We start from the raw sequence: 25,517 nt of genomic DNA, 5'->3' as shown, positions 1-25,517 counted from the left end.
GATAGATAGATAGATAGATAGATAGATAAGAAATATTAGATAGATATAAATAGTCAGATAGATAGTCAGATAGATATAAATAGTCAGATAGATAGTCAGATAGTCAGATAGTCAGATAGATAGATAGATAGATAGATAGATAGATAGATAGATAGATAGATAGATAGAAAGTTTGAATAAGTTTAAATTGATTATAAATAGTTCATAGCAGTGAAGCTTGATTGATTCTAATGGGATTTGGAGCTTGGGTCATCTGAACATCCTGTCATTGAAAGTCTATGGGATTTTTATGATTTTTAATATTCATTTTTATGAAAATCATAAGTCCAATCAGTTAGAAAAGATATAGCACACCCGGAGGGGATAGTCTGAAGAGCTGGGCTGAGTTTGGAGTTTGTAGAGTTAAAGCTCTAGGAGGAGTTAGAGTTGCAAAATTTTGGGTCAGAAGAATAAGAAGAACTAGAATTAAAAGTTAGTGAACTAACTTTGATGTTGGCTTGGCCATCTTGGCCATGGGGCAAAAGAGCCACAGTACTTGTGTGACCAACATTCTTGAGTTGCCCCGCTGCAAAAAAAAAAAAATAATAATACCATAAAAAATACACCTGCAACAGTCGTTTTCCATGGTCCCTGGCTGTTTTCCTTTTTAATAAAAAGCCTAGGCTATGATAACAGCTAGGACAGGGTTGTCTAGCTGAATGCGAAATAAGTCATGCAAAAACTATAATCTCCTAAACACCATTCAATTTGATCTTATTTTAATAGTACTGACAACATATTTAAGTTATCACACAGTACTGAAAAATTAAAGAAGGGACACTATATATAGTATACTTCGGCGAGTCAAGAGCTAAACAAAAAGTCCTGTTTCATTACAAAATACTGTATCTTTTATACACTTTATACTATCACCACAAAATTTTAATTTATATTTATTAAAAAATAAATATTTCATAAAACTGAAACTTAAATATATTATTTCTATAGGCTATACAAAAAAGAAAAGAAAAAAGACTAAATAATAAGGCTGAATAAGCTGATCTATAGCATGTTAAATGGTGGTTGCCTGTCTATGAATGGTACACCCCTCTAAGCTCACAGAAGTTTTTTGACCCAAGTCCTCAGCAGCCAATGACATTGACCTGTTTTTTCACGTGTAAACAACGAGTTAAATACGTGTTGTCTACGTGTGAAATACACGTATTTAACGTGTTGTTGACGTGTTAAAATTCACGTGTATTTGACCCTCTTGGCCTTCCATACACATTAGATATAATGAAGAGAGACGTGAAAAAAGGACATCGCGTTGTTTTGATATGGATTACTTTATCACAGAATATTTGTTCGGCAGCACTTGTTTAGTTTAAAAGTAGACATGTCAAGCTTTCTATAGATATCTCTCTCATGTCTCTTCGTTGAGTATTCATGGAGTTACAGTTCATTTTAATGACGTGTTTGTAAATGAAGATCAGCGCAGACAAAGGCTGCAGACAGCACACCTTGTTTGTTATCTTTATTTTATAAGTGCACAAAGTTTTGTTATTATGTTAGTATCCAAAAAAAAGTAGACCCTTTACAGATTCGATTGATGTATTGCCCTTATCTGTACGATTAAAACTGAAGGTGTAATTTAAGTAATTTTCGGGTAAATCAGGATAAAATGACTCAAAACGCGTATATGCGTTAATCGACTCCAGAGGGTTTTAAAAGGCTGTCGTGACTTTTTTTTCCTTCCAGTATTCATAATCTGTATCACGCTGTCAAATTAGATTTCATTTTGCACACATAAACAGCTCAAAAACACCTGAAATCTGCTCTTGTTGTGTTCTAATGGGTGGATTAGTGCATTCGCTGTGATATTATTTTTGGAAGCTCCTAAAAAATATAAAAATGCTTTTATTCTGAGCTCGTAGTGATAAATGGGCTCCCTGCTAACACACGACGTAACGGTTACGTAACGGTTACGTAACGTATTGGTAATTTTTGGTAATTCCATGACTTACTGGCAACGTAACTACAACGTCGTATGCACGTAATTTTAATTACCATAATTTTTGTACATTCTTTATATGCTCCCTGAGTATAGTGCTATTTATAAAGTGTAATTAAACTTCAGACACACGATTAAACGTTCCTTAAAGATAAAATGTGTTTCTTTTCACCAAGTCAGAATATGGACATGCTTTTAATATATAGTGACGTGGCATACAGCGCGCGCGCGCTTCCACAACTGACGCACCCACACGCACAATATTGACAAGAAAGGAAATACATTTTTCGGAGTTGTGAAACTTTCTATTTCGTAAGGAGTTGTGAACGTGAAATAATGACAGACTGGCTACAACATCTCATCTGCCGCAGATACAATAACGTTATCAGGAGGACAGCACGTTTGTTTGAAGTACTTTTCACTTCAACTGTGTCTGACAGGAGAATTGGCTTTTCCGAGGTGAGTCTTACAATTTATAATAAATAAAGAGGTTGATAAAATGTATAAAACAAAAGTCTTGATCTCCGTAAAGACGCTAAAACCCTTTTTTCATATTATTGTTTTTATTAGCCTACTAGCCGTTGAGAGTTACCATGGCAACCGCGGACACATCAGCTGCTGGAGAGGAGAGGACTCGTCTGACAGTTTCTCTGTTTCTCGTCAGTTATACCAAAGAAAAGTTCAACAACTGCGACAAATTGGTTAAGTAACATATGTTAATATTATCCACAGTCTACTTTAAGTACTTTTGTTAACATTTATACCTCTGTGATTATGGCATCTTAATTATCTGATATGTCTGCTAGCAAATATTATGCTAGCTTAGAAGCATAAGTATAACATAATAGATTTGAGCTCTTATTAATGAACGTTTGGGCTTTTAATCACATCTTATGTGTAAAGGAGCGGTTTTGATAGCTTTGTAAACGTTTTTGATGATAATATGTCAAAAGATAATTGGAAGTAAGCTAATTAATTAAAACTAAAAGTCTGCACTGTAGAGTCTATCAGTGACGTCACTCGCGGTCTAAATTTGGCTGACACTATTTCAAACCAGATTTTCAAACACGTTTTGATTTTTCATTGTAAACAAATATTGATTAAAATTGTACTGTGATTTCAGGAGTGTCTTAAAAACCCTCTAAAACAGAGGGGAGGTTCCAAGAAAATTTCTAATGGGAGCTGCTGACAGAGATAGAAAACACAGGTGATCCGAGGAAGCTTATTAAATAACTTAATATTTATTTTACACAACATATCATTATGCATCTGTAACATCAAAAAATGTGAATACTGGTATTTTAAGATTTATATGTATGTTTTCCATTTTGCTATTTTTCTTTTCTGCATTTCCCCTATTCTCTAGTTTGTTTATTTCTAATAAGGAGCTGGAGGCTGTGGAGAAGCAGATCCGTGACCTCGTGGAGAAGCAGGCCCAGCTGAGAGAGTGGAGAGCTGTGCTGGAAACATTCAGGGGTTGACGCTCATAAGTCCAGGGTAAGTAAACAGCTAACCCTACTACCACCTCTACTCTGTGTGGTTCTCAAGACAAACTTGGTGCACCCAGGACGCGATCTTCCCAGATGTCCACAGCGTAAGACATGAGCCAGGACCTGGGCGATGACCTCTCTCCTTCCAACGCCTCCGGTCTTCAGGATCTCCACCTGCAGGAGCTCCACTTCGCGAGACAGAACACGACACTGTTATCATCTGAGAGGGTTAACGACAACACGCTGCGGCAGACGGAGACACTGAAGAGGGACTTCAGGAGCCTGATCGAGACGGTTCGCAGCACGACACCCGCGGCGACGATCATTGTGTCAGGACCACTGCCCACGTATCGACGAGGACACGAAAGGTTCAGTAGACATGTTGCTTTAAATGAATGGTTGTTGTCATGGTGTAAAGAACAGAAACTGCTATTTGTTAATAACTGGAATCTTTTCTGGGAGCGTCCTAGGCTGTTTCGCGCTGATGGCCTGCACCCCAGCAGAGTCGGAGCGGAGCTGCTCTCTGACAACATCTCCAGGACACTTCGCTCCATGTGACTAGTAAGACAATTCTCAAATAACTATTATGATGAGTTTTGTTCTACATACTCAGATAGAAGTACTTGTGCTGTCCAATCAATAAAGATTGTGTTTGTTCCAGTGTTAATTTTGACAGGCATTTTTGATTTAGCATTAGTCTAAACTCCACCAAACTACTGTTATAAGCATGAGCCCCGTCAGACTGGTAGTGGCTGAGGTGTTGCAACAATATATAGTGATATTCTCAATGTTACCCAGAAAACAGGATACAGGTTTAACTCATTCGAAATACTTCAGCTTAATGTTACACTGTCAGACATGCAAAAGAAATCTAATTTATCTCTTGCTCTGGCTACTAGGGGTGTGACGAGACACTTATCCCACGAGACGAGACGAGACACGAGACTGGGTTCATGAGAGCGAGACGAGATTTTTTTTTTTTTTTTAAAGAAATCCTCAATGATTTTTTTTTAGCATTATTGACACTGTTTTCCTAATGAATGTTGTTCAGTTGCTTTGACGCAATGTATTTTGTTTAAAGCGATATATAAATAAAGGTGACTTTGACTTTGAATGATAAAATAAATATTTCATTTCATTTCATTCATCTCCTTTTTCGTAGTACATACATTTTCACATCAATTTATTAAAAGTAAAAAAAAAAAAAAACATGTTTAGGGCCCTATGAAATGTTTCATTTTTTCCCCAGCATATTATTTTTTATTATTATTGTTAACAAATTCTGTATTTTAGCATGTCTAACTATTTGAATGCATAACACAACTTAATTTATTGATTTTATTTTTTCTTAAAGGTAGCCTTACTGATATAGATATCATACCTCAAAGTGTTGTTACTGACCACTTCCTTGTATCGTGCATGCTGCATATTACTGATATTAACTATATTTCCAAAATGAGCATTATGAATGTAAGAGCCTTACATTACATTTATAACAATCATTGTTAATGTTTGAATTGTATTTCAGGGCAGTTTGTGAAGACAGATAATCAAGAGAAGTCAGTTCCAGATCCACCTTCCACATCAGACCTCTCTCTCACGAGGATTGCTGTCTACTAGCATATTGTGTTCTCTTCAGACTTCGGGGGATGCAGATATTACTCAGGGACATGAACACTTGAATATTGCAAGATTAGAGAAAGTAAGAATTACTTAAGATTTTAGAATTTATTGTTAATTGCTTAAACATATATACATATATATTTTTTTTTAGATATATTTTTTGTGGCAGTGTGAACTGGCCATAATGCTGTATGATAGGTGTGAGATTCATTAAACTTGATTTGCTATAATACATCTGTTCATAAGCTATTGCATATTATTTTCAATGAATTATTTGTAGTGGTTTGGTTAAGGGTGTGATTAGCTGACGTATTATTTGTGGGAGCTTCTGATTAGTTGATGAATGTGTGCATTGTAAATGCTAATATTTAAATGCAATGTACGGAGTGCCTACTAAGACTTGCATGTTGGTGCATAATGTTTTGACCCTGGATGCTTACAGAAGGGTATAGATATTTAAATATATGGAAATGTATTTATTGTTAATATATCTCAATCTATGTGCTTCTGTATGGGCTGAATGCTTTCAATCATATTTCGCTGTATATCATATGTTTTTATTAATAATCTGGGTGTATTACTGTTCATATTTGCTTGTTAATAAATTAACTGAATTCATTTCGAGTATGTATTCATCATTCACAGCTGCTGAAACAGCCTTTAAATTAGTTTGGGCATATGAGGACATAAATTAGGTTCAAGTACTGCATGTCCGCCCATAGAATAATTATAAAAAATGACCAACTGATTACCAGCACACGACCACCGATCCGCGACGTTGCCGCGACGTCGCAGTTACTTACTTACGTTGTGGCGACGTATCTGGGAATTTCACTTTTCCGGTTGCCACGACGTAACTAATTACGTCGCCACGACGAAAGTTTGGTCACCAGATTACGTTGCAGTTACGTAACAGTTACGTATTTGTGTTAGCTGGGCTGGCTGATGAAGCGCTCATTTCTCTCTCGTCTTTCTCTCTGTTCTTTAGCCAGAGACATAATTTATTAATGAAATCTGACCCGGTAATAATAACATATGTTGGTTTAGCTTGTCAGTGTGAATGAAATGTGTATTTATTTGTCCGATCTCGCCCTGAAACGCGGCTGACATGTGACTTTTTTTTTTCCTTCGCGATGTCAAATATTGCATTTTGCACACATACACGGCTCAAAAAACCCTGGATTTTGCTCTTGTTGTGTTCTAATGGATGGATTGTGTGCATTCGGAGTAATATTGTATTTTAAGAAGCTCTTTAAAAAATATATAAATGACTTTACCATGTTGTGCAGCGCCGATCAATCTATGTGACCTTCAGTCTGACAGAGAAAATCTCACAAGCACATATAAACACTCATTTTCATGTGTGTAATATATTCTTCTAATTGTTTTGTGCCATTTCGCTGGAGTGTTTTAATGTGAAAGGCTGTAAATTCTCTATGTGGACTTCAAGTGTTCAGAGAAATACATCGCGAGCTCGCGGCCAGTTCTGAAGCTGGAGAGCTGGATGTTATTTTCACCTAAGACAAAAAGATCACACAAGAACTCATTTTGATCTCTATAATATATTCTTCTAATTGTTTTGTGTTGATTCGCTGCACTGTTTTAATTTAAAAGGCTGTCGTGACTTTTTTTCCTTCCAGTATTCATAAGCTTTATCGCGCTGTCAAATGGGCTGGCTGATGAAGCGCTCATTACTCTCTCGTCTTTCTCTCAGTTCTTTGGCCAGAGACATAATTTATTAATGAGATCTGACCCGAAAATAATAACTTGTCAGTGTGAATGAAATGTGTATTTATTTGTCCGATCTCGCCCCGAAACGCGGCTGTCATGTGACTTTTTTTTCCTTTGCGATGTCAAATATTGCATTTTGCACACATACACGGCTCAAACACCCCTGGATTTTGCTTTTGCACATCAATCGATGTGACGTTCAGCTCAGCCTGACAGAGAAAATCTCACAAGCACATATAAACACTCATTTTCATGTGTATAGTATATTCTTCTAATTGTTTTGTGCCGTTTCGCTGCAGTGTTTTAATGTGAAAGGCTGTAAATCCTCTATGTGGACTTCAAGTGTTCAGAGAAATACATCGCGAGCTCGCGGCCAGTTGGCTGTTGCGAATATCATGTTATTACTTTAAACAGTTCAGAAACATCTGAATTTAGCTCTTGGTGTGTTCTAACATGTGGATTGCGTGCAATCGCCGTTTTAAAAGGTCTTAAATAAGAATAAATTCGCTCGTTGTGAGCTCTGTGGAGACAATGCCTCCAGCAGCTTACCAGCAGTGATTCTTCTCTCGTCTTTCTGACTGCTCTCTGCCCAGAAATAAATTATTCATGAGCCCTAACCCCTGTACTAATCAGATATGTTGGTTTAGCTTGTCAGTTTGAGGGAAATTGTATTATTTACTTGTATTTTTAACCGGTTTAAAAGTGAAACGAAACCCGACTCCTCCCCTTAATCTCTCCCGGGTATTGCAACTGTAGGGGCGCAATTTTTATCAGACAATGTAAGTCTATGGGTAAAGTATTTTTACATTAAAAAATTAATAAAAAAAAAACTTTAAGTCTGATCAGTCTGAAAAGATATTGCAACAAGCACTGCTCTATCCCGCAGGTGTCTGCCGAGTTTGGGGCTTGTGGCTTTAAAGCCCTAGGAGGAGAAGCGTTTAGAATTTAGTCTCAGAAAAATAATAATAATAAAAAGAAGAAGTTTAAATAGCATAACAGTATGTTGGCTTGTTGCCAAGCCAACATAACTAGAATTAAAAGTTAGTGAACAAACTTGGCCATCTTGGCCATGGGGCAAAAGAGCCACAGTACTTGTGTGCCCAACATTCTTGAGTTGCCCCGCTGCAAAAAAAAAAAAAATAATAACATAAAAAAATACACCTGCAACAGTCATTTTCCATGGTCCCTTGCTGTTGTCCTTTTTAATAAAAAGCCTAGGCTATGATAACAGCTAGGACAAGGTTGTCTAGCTGAATGCGAAATAAGTCATGCAAAAACTATAATCTCCTAAATACCATTCAATTTGATCTTATTTTAATAGTACTGGCAAAATATTCAAGTTATCACACAGTACTGAAAAATTAAAGAAGGGACACTACATATAGTATACTTCGGCGAGTCAAGAGCTAAACAAAAAGTCCTGTTTCATTACAAAATACTCTTCCTTTTATAAACTTTATACTATCACCACAAAATTTTAATTAATTTCATAAAACTGAAACTTAAATATATTATTTCTATAGGCTATACAAAAAAGAAAAGAAAAAAGACTAAATAATAAGGCTGAACAAGCTGATCTATAGCATGTTAAATGGTGGTTGCCTGTCTATGAATGGTACACCCCTCTAAGCTCACAGAAGTGGTTTGACCGAAGTCCTCAGCAGCCAATGACATTGACCCGTTCAAACTGATTTTTAATGCGTACTTCACGTGTATTTCACGTGTATTTAACATGTATTTAACATGTGAAATACACGTTAAATACGCGTTGATTTTTCACGTGTAAACAACACGTATTTAACTCGTTAAATACGTGTTGTCTACACGTGAAATACACGGATTTAACGTGTTGTTGACGCGTTAAAATTCACGAGTATTTGACCCTCTTGGCCTTCCATATTTGACCCTCTTAGCTTTCCATACACATTTGATATAATGAAGGGAGACGTGAAAAAAGGACATCGCGTTGTTTTGATATGGATTACTTTATCACAGTATATTTGTTCGGCAGCACTTGTTTAGTTTAAAAGTAGACATGTCAAGCTTTCTATAGATATATCTCTCATGTCTCTTCGTTGAGTATTCATGGAGTTACAGTTCATTTTAATGACGTGTTTGTAAATTAAGATCAGCGCAGACAAAGGCTGCAGACAGCACACCTTGTTTGTTATCTTTATTTTATAAGTGCACAAAGTTTTGTTGTTATTATGTTTGTATCCAAAAAAAGTAGACCCTTTACAGATTCGATTGATGTATTGCTCTTATCTGTACGATTAAAACTGAAGGTGTAATTTAAGTAATTTTCGGGTATATCAGGAGAAAATGACTCAAAACGCGTATATGCGTTAATCGACTCCAGAGGGTTTTAAAAGGTTGTCGTGACTTTTTTTCCTTCCAGTATTCATAAGCTGTATCACACTGTCAAATTATATTTCATTTTTTCACACATGAAATCTGCTCTTGTTGTGTTCTAATGGGTGGATTAGTGCATTCGCTGTGATATTATTTTTGGAAGCTCTTAAAAAATATAAAAATGCTTTTATTCTGAGCGTAGTGATAACTGGGCTGGCTGATGAAGCGCTCATTTCTCTCTCGTCTTTCTCTCTGTTCATTGGCCAGAGACATCATTTATTAATGAGATCTGACCCGGTAATAATAACATATGTTGGTTTAACTTGTCAGTGTGAATGAAATGTGTATTTATTTGTCCGATCTCGCCCCGAAACGCGGCTGTCATGTGACTTTTTTTTTTTTCGCGATGTCAAATATTGCATTTTGCACACATACACGGCTCAAAAAACCCTGGATTTTGCTCTTGTTGTGTTCTAATGGGTGGATTGTGTGCATTCGGAGTAATATTGTATTTTAAGAAGCTCTTAAAAATATATATAAATGACTTTACCATGTTGTGCAGCGCCGATCAATCTATGTGACTTTCTGTCGGGTATTTCGACAAATTTTGTATTTATTTGCTGTCGGTACATAAGCAAGAAGACTTTTCTCTGCTTGCTCCCTGAACACCAGAACACCGCGGTGCTGAATTGAGCTCTTTCGCTTTTCGCTCTTTTTTTCCTGTTTATTTAAACTGCGATTTGTATTTGTTCGTTCAGGTGCAGGAGGACGTGAACGTCCTGAAGGAGAGCTCGGTTTAGTGTTGCTGTTCATGAGACGCGGCTCTCTCGTGCAGACCGAACACAGCGCGAGTCACCAGCTGCTCAGTTCAGCTTTCCCGCATCGCGGGGCTGAAGCCAACTTTATGTGTTGAATGCTCGGAGCACGTTATAAAACGTATTCTTAAAATACACATCTCTGTTTTAATAAATGCTCATATTAAATCATAGCATAACACATAAGTAGGTACAAAAATAATCAGTGATGCATGTGACCATTTTGGTCGCAGTGTAGTTCACTGCTTTGTTGTGCAGCGCCGATCATTCACTGCAGTCAAGCCAGCCGCGCTTTGAAAATACACGGTCAAGTCAGCCGCACTTTTTTTTCGATTGCGCGTGTAATCATGCACTTACGGTACGGGTGATGAGAGCAGTCAAACTGCATGAAAAGAAGCTGTCGTACACAGGTTTCCTTTTATACTTTTGATTATTTTAAATAATTTGAAAATTTTCTTACAGAGAACTGGCCTTAAATGAAAAGATCACTACTTAATTTTTGTATATAAACGTTTGTATTGTACATTAATTATTAGAAATCGTTTATTAATGATTATAAATGATAAGATTAATGATTTTCATTCATTGTTTTCTTATTTAATGTTTAAGTGTGTATATATATATATATATATATATATATATATACATATGTATATATATACATGTATGTTTGTGTTTAACAAAATAAAATTCATCCTAGCAATTGCACTGTCCCAGTTTCCTACATACATAAGTGTTCCTTTATATGTTAGCTAATTCTTTCAAATCATATGTATTCAGAGTGACCCTGACTTTCACTGTATTCATTTTCAAGGCATTTTACTTCATAGTTTTTGGGGAAAAAATAAAAGCAGAATCACCCAAAACATCAAACTCAATTGTTGTACTTTTTCACAATTCCAACATTCATAAAAAGGGTTCCTTTATAGGTTAGCTCATTATTTCAAATCACATGTATTCAGAGTGAGTCTGACCATCACTTTATTCATTTTTCAGGCATTTTACTGTATGGTTTTTGAGAAATTTAAAAGCAAAATCACCTAAAACAACAAAATGCATCCTAGCAATTGCACGGTGTCCCATTTTCCAACATTCATGAAAAGAGTTCCTTTATAGATTTGCTCATGCTTCCAAGTCATATGTATTCAGAGTGACCCTGACTATCTCTGTATTAATTTTCAAGGCATTTTACTGTATAGTTTTTGAAAAAACCAAAAGCAAACTCACCCAAAACATTAAACTCAATTGTTGCACTTGCACCTTTTCCCATTTTCCATCATTCATAAAAAACGTTCCTTTATAGGTTTGCTCATTATTTTAAGTCATGTGTATTCAGAGTGACCCTGATTATCACTGCATTAATTTTCAAGGCATTTTACTGTATAGTTTTGGAAAAAACTAAAAGAAAACACCCAAAACAGCAAACTCAATTGTTGCACTTGCACTTTTTCCCAGTTTCCAACATTCATAAAAAGGGTTCCTGTATAGGTTTGCTCATGCTTCCAAGTCATATGTATTCAGAGTGACCCTGAATATCACTGTATTAATTTTCAATGCCTTTTACTGTATAGTTCTTGAGAAAACAAAAAGCAAAATCACCCAAAACATCAATCTCAGTTGTTGCACTTGCACTTATTCCCATTTTCCAACAATCATAAAAAACGTTCCTTTATAGGTTTGCTCATTATTTTAAGTCATATGTATTTTGCGTGACCCTGATTATCACTGTGGGGGAAGTCGTGGCCTAATGGTTAGAGAGTCGGACTCCCAATCGAAAGGTTGTGAGTTCGAGTCCCGGGCCGGCAGGAATTGTGGGTGGGGGGAGAGCATGTACAGTTCTCTCTCCACCTTCAATACCACGACTTAGGTGCCCTTGAGCAAGGCATCGAACCCCCCAACTGCTCCCCGGGCGCCGCAGCATAAATGGCTGCCCACTGCTCCGGGTGTGTGCTCACAGTGTGTGTGTGTGTGTGTGTGTGTGTTCACTGCTCTGTGTGTGTGCATTTCGGATGGGTTAAATGCAGAGTACAAATTCTGAGTATGGGTCACCATACTTGGCTGAATGTCACTTCACTTTTTTTTGCGTGACCCTGATTATCACTGTATTAATTGTCAAGGCATTTTACTGTAAAGTTTTGGAAAAAACTAAATGAAAACTCACCCAAAACATTAAACTCAATTGTTGCACTTGCACTTTTTACCATTTTCCAACATTCATAAAAAACATTAATTTATAGGTTTGCTCATTCTTTTAAGTCATATGTATCCGGAGTGACCCTGACTATCTCTGTATTAATGTTCAAGGCATTTTACTGTATAGTTTTTGAAAAAACTAAAAGCAAACACCCAAAACATCAAACTCAATTGTTGCACTTGCACCTTTTACCATTTTCCATCATTCATAAAAAACGTTCCTTTATAGGTTTGCTCATTCTTTTAAGTCATATGTATTCGGAGTGAACCTGACTATCTCTGTATTAATTTTCAAGGCATTTTACTGTATAGTTTTTGAAAAAACCAAAAGCAAACTCACCCAAAACATTAAACTCAATTTTTGCACTTGCACCTTTTCCCATATTCCATCATTCATAAAAAACGTTCCTTTATAGGTTTGCTCATTCTTTTAAGTCATATGTATTTTGCGTGACCCTGATTATCACTGTATTAATTGTCAAGGCATTTTACTGTATAGTTTTTGAAAAAACTAAAAGCAAACTCACCCCAAACATCAATCTCAATTGTTGCACTTGCACTTTTTCCCATATTCCAACATTCATAAAAAGGGTTCCTTTATAGGTTTGCTCATTCTTTTAAGTCATATGTATTTTGCGTGACCCTGATTATCACTGTATTAATTGTCAAGGCATTTTACTGTATAGTTTTTGAAAAAACCAAAAGCAAACTCACCCAAAACAACAATTTCAGTTGTTGCACTTGCACTTTTTCCCATTTTCCAACATTCATAAAAAGGGTTTCTTTACAGGTTTGCTCATACTTTCAAGTCATATGTATTTTGCGTGACCCTGACTATCGCTGTATTAATTTTCAAGGCATTTTACTATATAGTTTTGGAAAAAACTAAAAGCAAACTCACCCAAAACATCGATCTCAGTTGTTGCACTAGCACTTATTCCCATTTTCCAACATTAATAAAAAGGGTTCCTGTATAGGTTTGCTCATTATTTTGAGTTATATGTATTCGGAGTGACCCTGACTATCACTGTATTAATTTTCAAGGCATTTTACTGTATAATGTTTTAAAAAACAAAAAGCAAACTCACACAAAACATCGAACTCAATTGTTGCAATTGCACACTTTCCCATTTTCCAACATTCATAAAAAGGGTTCCTTCATAGGTTTGCTCATGCTTTCAAGTCATATGTATTTGGCGTGACCCTGATTATCACTGTATTAATTGTCAAGGCATTTTACTGTATAGTTTTCGAAAAACTAAAAGCAAACTCACCCGAAACATCAAACTCAATTGTTGCACTTGCACTCTTTCCCATTTTCCAACATTCATAAAAAACGTTCCTTTATAGTTTTGCTCATTTTTTTGAGTCATATGCATTCAGAGTGACCCTGACTACCACTGTATTAATTTTCAAGGCATTTAACTGTATAATTCTTGAGAAAACAAAAAGCAAACTCACCCAAAACAGCAAACTCAATTGTTGCACTTGCACTCTTTCCCATTTTCCAACACTCATAAAAAGGGTTCCTTTATAGGTTATCTCATTCTTTCAAATCATATGTATCCAGAGTGACCCAGACTATCACTGTCTTCATTTACAAGTCAGTTTTGGAGAAAATGTAATGCAAATTCTCTCCAAGCATCTGAGTGCGTGAGCACTTTGACATCACGTCCCATTTTCACTCATAAAAATCTTTCATTTATAGTTTTGCTCATTCTTTTTTCAAGTTTTTTTACTGTATGGTTTTGTAGTAAATTACTGGCAAATTCACCCTTTATACACCATGTCCCATTTTCAAACACTCATAAAAGTCTTTCTTTATAGGTTTGCTTGTTCTGTCAGTTGATTACTGTTCACAGTCACCCTGACTATTAATGTATTAATTTTCACATATTTTTACTGTATAATTTTGGAGAAAATTAAATGCAAATTCACCCAGAATCTAAGTGAATAAGCACTTTTACATCATGTCCCATTTTCGAACCCTCATAAAAATCTTTCATTTACAGGTTTGCTTGTTCTTTTGATTGATTCCTGTTTACAGTAACCCTGACTATTACTTTATTATCATTATTATTATTTAACATTTACATTTAGTCATTTTGCAGATGCTTTTATCCAAAGTGACTTACAATTGTGGGATACATATGGTGATTCATCTTAGAGGCAAACAGACACAGTAAGTGCTTGTAATACCAAGTTTTAGACATTGTTCAAATAAGTACAAGCTAGAAAAACAAGGAATAAATAGAGTTGTTGTTTTTTTTACGATGAAGCCAAGTAGTTTTGAAAGAGATGAGTTTTCAGCTGTCACTTGAAAATTCCTGATAGGGGTGGGAAGATAGTTTTTTCTTTTTTTTCTTCTTTTTCTTCTTTTTTTGATTGTATGGTTTGGAATTAGATTTATGGCAAAATCACAAAAACTAAGTGCATTCTACCAGTTGCACCATTACCCATTTTCAAACACCCATAAAAATCATTTCTTTGTAACTTTGCTCGTTCTTTCTATTGATTACTGTTAATGGTGATCCTGACTATTACTGTGGTCATTTTCAAATATTTTTACTGTAAAGTTTTTGAGACAATTTATGGCAAATTCACCCCAAGTATCTATGTGCACCTTTTCATTATTACATCATGTCTCATTTTCAAACACTCTTAAAATTCTTTCCCTTTATAGGTTTGCTCATTTTTTTATTGATTCCTGTTTACAGTAACCCTGACTATTACTGTATTCATTTTCATGTCATTTTACTTTACAGTTTCGAGAAAACGCAAACTCACTTCAAAAATGTTTTTATAGAGTGTATTTTTGCACTCATATCTCATTTTCCAACGTAAAGTTTCAGTTTCTGAAGGAATTATTATGCAAATATAACATGCTTATAACCACATGAATCTGACTCTTATTTCATAAATAGTATTGGTCAAAATTGCTAGGAAATACCGTTCTGACGTCATACACTCAACCTCTTCTTACATTTTAATTATTAGTGTCACATTTAATTAAGTTAAAATCTTAATTTAAACCGTAGGAAATTATCAGGTTAGTTTTAAAAAAAAATAAAAAAAAATTGACACTTTTCACTTTTAATTAACTCTTTGATCAGTCCTTATTTGTGTCCATGGGTTATAATTTTTAGTTACATTTCTTATGTCTTTGCTTTTATAGCCCTGAGGTTGATGTATTTGTTAATGGTGATTATTCTTGAAAAGCTATTATTCGTTTTGCTGTGTTTGTTTACCATAATCATAAGTCTGTTGAATAGGTCTGCTTAGCTGCAATTTCTTGTTTCCTTACCTGTAACTGATCAATTTCAATTGTATTAAAACGGATTTTAGAATAATCAATCTCAATTAAAATCCAGATACTGTACAACAAGATTACACATGGTAAGATGGTTGACAACACAAAGTAAAAATAAGTAAAATAGTATCAGTGCCCTTGATTGAAAATTATCAAACTTTTATTTTGACTTTACTAAACTTTATTATATCGTATTCTATGTAATTTTAAAAACATTATGCATTTTATATAAATACATGCTATTTATATATATTATACATTTATTTTATTTGTGTATTTTTAGTTTTTTTTTTTTTTTTTTTTTTTTTGTCTTGTTTCAGAAAAGAAATTTGTGCATCTTAAGGAATGATAGCACTTCGGGCATACTGTTGTATATATCATCAGACTGCAGAACAGTGCCTAATGTGGCTTCAACACCTGTGAACAATTATTGACTGTCTTCTGCACACTGATGCATACACCTTAAATCATCTTCTCATATTAGGCTTTTGTTTCATTGCAAAAAAATTACATATTTGCATTTGTATCTGTGAAATGCCATAACACAGGTTACATAATTCCTATAACATCTTATTTCTGTATTTCAGTCTTAATAAAACTCTTGTTTAAATTCCATTAGGTTGTATTGCAGTCGATCAGTCAATATCCTACTGTTATTTCAAGGTGTCATCGAGCATTGAAAGGTGCCTAATAAATTATAATATTATCGTTATCATTAAATTATCATAGGAGTATGCGGCAGCAGAGGCTGTGGAAGAATGACACCAGGGAGTTCTGCAGAGGCATGAGGACTATAATTTGTTATAAGCTTTTTGTACAATAAAAACAACAAATAAAAATAAAGGAAAGCAAACCTCAACAGTTTTTCCCATCAAAACATGAGCACGACTGTTTTCTACAATTCACACTGAAACAATAATAAACTAATATTAATAATAGCAAATAATGTTTGTTATATAATACTTACTGTGACGAGTGGGACGGGGCCGAAAGCCGTGGGAACAGAGCGAGGCCGGTGTAGTGATTGGGAAATGAGTGAAACCTGCTCCACTCACCGGTCTCGAGATCGGAAGGATACAAAAGAGGAGCGATGACCGTGAAGGACGAGAGAGGACCAGGCCTGGGCTTTATTTTGTGTTTAGTTTTTGTTTGTGCACGGCAGTCGTCCGCGAGGGGCTGTTTTGTGTTTATTTCATTATTAAAGCTTAATTTGAATGTCTGCCGGTTCCCGCCTCCTTCTTCCCGGGATTGTGAAGTTTTAGTGTTACACTTGCTATGTGTATCTGATCTCGAAAGATAAGGTATATGTTTCAAATTAGGGCATTTAACAGGATACAAGAGCTAAATTAGTTTAGCCAGGTCTTTTTTTTAAATCTCATCAAATAGAACTTTCCTGACTTCTTTTTGTGCTCTTAATTACTTATTATTATTTGAATTAATACAGTAATAATAGTTAGGGTGACTGAACAGGAATCAATTGAAAGAACAAGCAAACCTATAAAGGAAAGATTTCTATGAGTGTTTGGAAATAGGACTGTCACGATCATTAGCTGGAGTGTCCATAAACTCCAATAAAGGGCACTCCACTCAGGACTCAGGCATTTTTGTGTCCATCCCCTTTTTCAAACTCCATTTCCTATCCTGCCTCATTCCTGGGACTGATTGCACACACACACACACACACCTGAAGCTAATACACAGACACACATATAAGCAGCACAATCAATATCAGTCTAGGGAAGTCGTGTGTAGTTCTGTCTTGCAATTGTCTGTCTTGCATTGTCTTGTTTGTTCCTTCCGTGTCTAATCTTGGATTGTTTATACCGACTCTGATTCTATGATGCCTGCCCCGACCTCTGCTTGTGACTGTTACTGATTCTGGGTATCCCTGACACCATTCCTGATCACTGCCTGTCCGACAGTTCTTATAATAAAGTTCTGCATATGGATCTGAATGTCTCTGACTCTCATTGTAACAAGGACATGGTGTATAAGTGTTTATTCACTTAGACACTTGGAAATTGTGAATTTGCCTTTAATTTTCTCCAAAATTATACAATAACAATATTTGATATTTTTTTAAGTGATAATCTGGGTCACTCTGAATACATATGACTTGAAAGAACGAGCAAACCTATAAAGGAACCCTTTTTATGAATGTTGGAAAATGGGAAATAGTGCAAGTGCAACAATTGAGTTTGATGTTTTGGGTGAGTTTGCTTTTAGTTTTCTCAAACACTATACAGTAAAATGCCTTGAAAATTAATACAGTGATAGTCAGGGTCACTCTGAATACATATGACTTGGAAGCATGAGCAAACCTATACGGGAACCCTGTTTATGAATGTTGGAAAATTGGAAAAAGTTCAAGTGCAACAATTGAGTTTGCTGTTTTGGGTGAGTTTGCTTTTAGTTTTTTCCATAACTATACAGTAAAATGCCTTGAAAATTAATACAGAGATAGTCAGGGTCACTCCAAATGCATATGACTTAGAATAATGAGCAAACCTACAAAGGAACGTTTTTTATGAATGTTGGAAAAATGGGAAAAAGTGCAAATGCAACAACTGAGTTTGATGTTTTGGGTGAGTTTGCTTTTAGTTTTTTCCAAAACTATACAGTAAAATTCCTTGAAAATGAATACATTGGTAGCCAGGGTCACTCTGAATACATATGTCTTGAAAGCATGAGCAAACCTATGAAGGAACCCTTTTTATGAATGTTGGAAAAGGGCAAAGAGTGCAAGTGCAACAATTGAGTTTGCTGTTTTGGGTGAGTTTGCTTTTAGTTTTTTCCAAAACTATACAGTAAAATTCCTTGAAAATTAATACATTGGTAGCCAGGGTCACTCTGAATACATATGTCTTGAAAGCATGAGCAAACCTATGAAGGAACCCTTTTTATGAATGTTGCAAAAGGGCAAAGAGTGCAAGTGCAACAATTGAGTTTGCTGTTTTGGGTAAGTTTGCTTTTAGTTTTTTCCAAAACTATACAGTAAAATGCCTTGAAGATTAATACAGAGATAGTCAGGGTCACTCCAAATACATATGACTTAGAATAATGAGCAAACCTATAAAGGAACGTTTTTTATGAATGTTGGAAAATGGGAAAAAGTGCGATTGCAACAACTGAGTTTGATGTTTTGGGTGAGTTTGCTTTTAGTTTTCGCAAGAACTATACAGTAAAATGCCTTGAAGATTAATACAGTGGTAGTCAGCGTCACTCTGAATACATAAGACTTGAAAGCATGAGCAAACCTATAAAGGAACCCTTTTTATGAATGTTGGAAAATGGGAAAGAGTGCAAGTTCAACAATTGAGTTTGCTGTTGTGGGTGAGTTTGCTTTTAGTTTTTTCCAAAACTATACAGTAAAATTTCTTGAAAATTAAAACATTGGTAGCCAGGGTCACTCTGAATACATATGTCTTGAAAGCATGAGCAAACCTATGAAGGAACCCTTTTTATGAATGTTGGAAAATGGCAAAGAGTGCAAGTGCAACAATTGAGTTTGCTGTTTTGGGTAAGTTTGCTCTTAGTTTTTTCCAAAACTATACAGTAAAATGCCTTGAAAATTAATACAGAGATAGTCAGGGTCCCTCCAAATATATATGACTTAAAAGAATGACCAAACCTATAAAGGAACGTTTTTTATGAATGATGGAAAATGGGAAAAGGTGCAAGTGCAACAATTGAGTTTGATGTTTTGGGTGAGTTTGCTTTTTGTTTTCTCAAGAACTATACAGTAAAATGCCTTGACAATTAATACAGTGGTAGTCAGGGTCAATCTGAATACATATGACTTGAAAGCATGAGCAAACCTATAAAGGAACGTTTTTTATGAATGTTGGAAAATGGGAAAAGGTGCAAGTGCAACAATTGAGTTTAATGTCTTGGGTGCGTTTGCTTTTTGTTTTCTCAAGAACTATACAGTACAATGCCTTGAGAATTAATACAGAGATAGTCAGGGTCACTCCAAATACATATGACTTAAAAGAATGAGCAAACCTATAAAAGGAAAAATTTTTATGAATGTTGGAAAATGGGAAAAAGTGCAAGTGCAACAATTGAGTTTGATGTTTCGGGTGAGTTTGCTTTTAGTTTTTTCCAAAACTATAGAGTAAAATGACTTGACAATTAATACAGTGATAATCAGGGTCACTCCAAATACATATGACTTAAAAGAATGAGTAAACCTATAAAGAATAGTTTTTTATGAATGATGGAAAATGGGAAAAAGTGGAGGAAAGCCCTGCCCACACTTCTGCGACTGAGGGTGAGGTGTTTTTTCGGTTTCTGGCAATGATATGGAGCAACTTATGGACCTTATGGACTGGTCTATGGAGGTAATCCCTGAATTTTCTGTTTCTCCGCTGGTTCCGTCCAGCCCTGAATTTTCTGTTTCTCCGCTGGTTCTGCCCAGCCCTGAATTTTCCGTTTCTCCGCTGGTTCCGTCCAGCCCTGAATTTTCTGTTTCTCCGCTGGTTCCGCCCAGCCCTGAATTTTCCGTTTCTCCGCTGGTTCCGCCCGGCCCTGGATTTCCTGTGTCTCCGCTGGTTCCGCCCAGCCCTGAATTTTCTGTTTCTCCGCTGGTTCCGCCCAGCCCTGAATTTTCTGTGTCTCTGCTGGTTTCGCCAGCCCTGTGTTTTCTGTGTCTCCACTGTTTCCGCCCAGCCCTGAGTTTTCTGTGTCTCCGCTGGTTCCGCCCCACCCTGAACTTTCTGTGTCTCCGCTGGTTCCGCCGAGCCCTTACTTTCTGTGTCTCCGCTGGTTCCGCCCAGCCCTGAATTTTCTGTGTCTCCGTTGGTTCCTCCCAACCTTGAATTTCCTGTGTCTCCTGTATTCCCTCCCAGCCTCCCTCTCCCACCTCCTCCTAGACCTGCCAGTTCCTCTGCTCCACTTCCGCTGGTTCCGTCCAGCCCTGATCCTCCTGTGTTTCCTCCCATCCTTCCTTTCTCTCCTCCTCCTAGACCAGCCAGTTCCTCGACCTCATCTCTGCTGGTTCCAGTCAGTCCTGCAGCTCACACTCAGTCTGCGCCATCTGGGTGCGATGGTTTCGCCGCTGGACTGCCAGTCTCCAGCTCCGCCTTGGCGTGTGAATTGCCTGTCTCCGCCTCCAGCCTCCGAGCCCTGGACTCCTCCTCGGTCCTTCGACCCAGCGGCTCCGCCTTGGCTCTTGGCTCCCTCATCTCCACCATGGCCTGGCATCCCACCTGCTCCACCGGGCTCCCTCGTCCCTCCGGCTCCACCTTGGTCAGTCGTTGACCATCTGCCGCCTCGGGACTCCATTCCTCTGGCTTCACCTCGTCACTCCATCCCTCCGGCTCTGTCAGGCTCCTCCTTCCCTCTGGTTCCACCTCCATCCTCAGTCACTCCGACTCTGCAGCGCTCTTCCAGGTCCCCGCCTCCGCCTTGGTCGCCTGAGCCTTCTGCTCCACCTAGGCCCTCCGGATCCTCGGCTTCACCCTGGCTCTGCGGCTGCGCTGCTCCATCTTGGGCTCCTCACCCAACGGTGCAGACTCCGCCTGTCGGCCCCGTGGTGTTGTCGGCCCCTTTTCCACCATGGCTCCTCCCACCGTCGACTCCACCGTGGATCTCCATCCTGGCTGGTCTCTGGAGGACCATCCGGATCCTCCTGCTCCTGGCTCCTCCCTCCTTCCACTCCACCCTGGTTCCCAGCTCCTTGCTCCCTCTTTGCCTGCCCCTTGCCTGCCCCACGCCCGCCTCCAGAACCCCCACCCTCCCTCCGCTGGTATACCTCTTGCGTTGCGAGGACGCACCGTTCCGGGAGGGGGTGAACTGTTACGTTCTGGAACTTTCAGTTTCCTTATTTGGTCGTCCTGTTCTTGTTTTGTTAATTGATTATTCCCCACCTGTCTCCAGTTCCCTGATTACCTCCTGTGTGTTTAAATACCCTGTCTGTTCAGTTCTTCCTGGTCCGTGATTGATAACCTGGGTGATTTTGGGTGATTTTGCTTTTAAATTTCTCAAAAACCATACAGTAAAATGCCTTAAAAATGAATACAGTGATGGTCAGGCTCACTCTGAATACATGTGATTTGAAAGAATGAGCTAACCTATAAAGGAACGCTTTTTACATGAATGCTAGAAAATGGGAAAAAGTGCAAGTGCAACAGTTGAGTTTGATGTTTTGGGTGATTCTGGTTTTATTTTTTTTGTCCAAAACTATACCGTACAATGCCTTGAAAATGAATACAGTGAAAGTCAGGGTCACTCTGAATACATATGATTTGAAAGAATTAGCTAACATATAAAGGAACACTTATGTATGTAGGAAACTGGGACAGTGCAATTGCTAGGATGAATTCTATTTTGTTAAACACACACACACACACACACACATATATATATATATATATATATATATATATATATATATATATATATATATATATATATATATATGTACATATACACATACTCAAACATGAAGAAAACAATGAATGAATATCATTAATATTATCATTTATAATCATTAATAAACGATTTATAATAATTAATGTACAATGCAAACGTTTATATACAAAAATTAAGTATTTAAAAACGAAAATTTTAAAAACGAAAAGTATAAAACGAAACCGGTGTACGACAGCTTCTTTTCATGCATTTTGACTGCTCTGAGTACCCGTACCGTAAGAGCATGATTACACGCGCAAGCGAAAAAAAAGTGTGGCTGGCTTGACCGTGTATTTTCAAAGCGCGGCTGGCTTGACCGCAGTGATCATTCGCTGTGACCTTCAGCCTGACAGAGAAAATCTCACAAGCACATATAAACACTCATTTTCATGTGTATAATATATTCTTCTAATTGTTTTGTGCCATTTCGCTGCAGTGTTTTAATGTGAAAGGCTGTAAATTCTCTATGTCCCTTATGAAAATTAACCATGGTTTTACTACAAATAAAACCAAAAAACCATGGTTACTATAGTTAAACCATGGTAACCACAAATTAACCATGGTTTTGCTATATTAACCATGGTTTAACCATGGTTCTTGTAGTAAATCTGTGGTTATACAAATGGTACTCAACACGCCAAAAAAACATGGGTTACTACATTTTTACTATAATAAAACCATGGTTATTTTTCGTAAGGGGTGGACTTCAAGTGTTCAGAGAAATACATCGCGAGCTCGCGGCCAGTTGGCTGCCGCGAATATATCATGTTATTACTTTAAACAGTTCAGAAACATCTGAATTTAGCTCTTGGTGTGTTCTAACGGGTAGATTGCGTGCAATCTCCAATATAATTTAATTTAAAAAGGTCTTAAATAAGAATATATTCGCTCGTTGTGAGCTCCGTGGAGACTGAGCTGCCTGAGCTGACAAGCCGTGATTCTTCTCTCGTCTTTCTGACTGCTCTCTGCCCAGAAATCAATTAATAATGAGCCCTGACCCCTGTAATAATCAGATATGTTGGTTTAGCTTGTCAGTTTGAGGGAAATTGTATTATTTACTTGTACTGACCGATTTAAAAGTGAAATGAAACCTTAGACCGGGTATTGCAACTGTAGGGGCGCAATATTTCTCAGACAATGTAAGTCTATGGGTAATGTATTAAACATTAAAAAATTTATTAAAACAAAACCTTAAGTCTGATCACTCTGAAAAGATATAGCACACACCACTGCTCTATCCCGCAGGTGTCTGCCGAGTTTGGGGCTTGTGGCTTTAAAGCACTAGGAGGAGAAGCGTTTAGAATTTTTTAGTCTCAGAAAAATAATAATAAAAAAAATAAGAAGTTTAAATAGCATAACAGTATGTTGGCTTTTCCAAGCCAACATAATAATAAAAATAATAAAAACTAGAATTAAAAGTTAGTGAACTAACTTTGATGTTGGCTTGGCCATCTTGGCCATGGGGCAAAAGAGCCACAGTACTTGTGTGCCCAACATTCTTGAGTTGCCCCGCTGCAAAAAAAAAAAAATAATAATACCATAAAAAAATACACCTGCAACAGTCATTTTCCATGGTCCCTTGCCGTTTTCCTTTTTAATAAAGAGCCTAGGCTATGATAACAGCTAGGACAGGGTTGTCTAGCTGAATGCGAAATAAGTCATGCAAAAACTATAATCTCCTAAATACCATTCAATTTGATCTTATTTTAATAGTACTGACAACATATTTAAGTTATCACACAGTACTGAAAAATTAAAGAAGGGACACTATATATAGTATACTTCGGCGAGTCAAGAGCTAAACAAAAAGTCCTGTTTCATTACAAAATACTGTACCTTTTATAAACTTTATACTATCACCACAAAATTTTTATTTATATTTATTAAAAAATAAATATTTCATAAAACTGAAACTTAAATATATTATTTCTATAGGCTATACAAAAAAGAAAAGAAAAAGACTAAATAATAAGGCTGAATAAGCTGATCTATAGCATGTTAAATGGTTGTTGCCTGTCTATGAATGGTACACCCCTCTAAGCTCACAGAAGTGGTTTGACCCAAGTCCTCAGCAGCCAATGACATTGACCCGTTCAAACTGATTTTTAACGTGTATTTCACGTGTATTTAACGTGTATTTAACATGTGAAATACACGTTAAATACGCGCTGATTTTTCACGTGTAAACAACACGTATTTAACTCGTTAAATATGTGTTGTCTACGCGTGAAATACACGTATTTAACGTGTTGTTGACGCGTTAAAATTCACGTGTATTTGACCCTCTTGGCCTTCCATACACATTAGATATAATGAAGGGAGACGTGAAAAAAGGACATCGCGTTGTTTAGATATGGATTACTTTATCACAGAATATTTGTTCGGCAGCACTTGTTTAGTTTAAAAGAAGACATGGCAAGCTTTCTAAAGATATATCTCTCATGTCTCTTCGTTGAGTATTCATGGAGTTACAGTTCATTTTAATGACGTGTTTGTAAATGAAGATCAGCGCAGACAAAGGCTGCAGACACAGCACACCTTGTTTGTTATCTTTATTTTATAAGTGCACAAAGTTTTGTTGTTATTATGTTTGTATCCAAAAAAAAGTAGACCCTTTACAGATTCGATTGATGTATTGCTCTTATCTGTACGATTAAAACTGAAGGTGTAATTTAAGTTATTTTCGGGTATATCAGGAGAAAATGACTCAAAACGCGTATATGCGTTAATCACTGCAGTCAAGCCAGCCGCGCTTTGAAAATACACGGTCAAGCCAGCCGCAGTTTTTTTTCGCTTGCGCGTGTAATCATGCACTTACTGTACGGGTGCTGAGAGCAGTCAAAATGAATGAAAAGAAGCTGTCGTACACAGGTTTCCTTTTATACTTTTGATTATTTTAAATAATTTGAAAATTTTCGTTTTTAAATACTTACATTTTGTATATAAACGTTTGTATTGTACATTAATTATTATAAATCGTTTATTAATGATTATAAATGATAAGATTAATGATTTTCATTCATTGTTTTCTTATTTAATGTTTAAGTGTGTATATATATATATATATATATGTATGTTTGTGTTTAACAAAATAAAATTCATCCAATTGCACTTTCCCAGTTTCCTACATACATAAGTGTTCCTTTATATGTTAGCTAATTCTTTCAAATCATATTTATTCAGAGTGACCCTGACTTTCACTGTATTCATTTTCAAGGCATTTTACTGTATAGTTTTGGGGAAAATATAAAAGCAGAATCACCCAAAACATCAAACTCAATTGTTGTACTTGTACTTTTTCACAATTCCAACATTCATAAAAAGGGTTCCTTTATAGGTTAGCTCATTCTATCAAGTTATATGTATTCAGAGTGCCACTGACAATCCCTGTATTCATTTTTAAGGTATCTTACTCTATGGTTTTTGAGAAATTTAAAAGCAAACTCAATTGTTGCACTTGCTCTTTTCCCCATATTCCAACATTCATAAAAAAGGGTTCCTTTATAGGTTAGCTCATTCTTTCAAATCACATGTATTCAGAGTGAGTCTGACCATCACTTTATTAATTTTTCAGGCATTTTACTGTATGGTTTTTGAGA

At 36.6% G+C, this 25,517-nt stretch overlaps 2 long non-coding RNA genes across 2 annotated transcripts; both read left to right on the top strand.

Moving 5' to 3' along the window:
- Positions 1-3,102: 3,102 nt before the first annotated feature.
- On the top strand, positions 3,103-3,700 carry LOC132114964 (uncharacterized). Its single transcript, XR_009425383.1, has 3 exons — positions 3,103-3,197; positions 3,357-3,487; positions 3,584-3,700. It is a non-coding gene; the product is annotated as an uncharacterized LOC132114964 (long non-coding RNA).
- A 347-nt stretch (positions 3,701-4,047) lies between these two features.
- LOC132114961 (uncharacterized) lies at positions 4,048-4,484 on the top strand. Its single transcript, XR_009425382.1, has 2 exons — positions 4,048-4,292; positions 4,380-4,484. It is a non-coding gene; the product is annotated as an uncharacterized LOC132114961 (long non-coding RNA).
- The last annotated feature ends 21,033 nt before the right edge of the window (positions 4,485-25,517 follow it).

The sequence above is a fragment of the Carassius carassius genome, chromosome 3 (genome assembly GCF_963082965.1).
Source record: "Carassius carassius chromosome 3, fCarCar2.1, whole genome shotgun sequence".
NCBI lineage: Eukaryota > Metazoa > Chordata > Actinopteri > Cypriniformes > Cyprinidae > Carassius > Carassius carassius.
The sequence above is the reverse complement of the archived record's forward strand: the minus strand, read 5'-3'. Positions and strand labels throughout refer to the sequence as shown.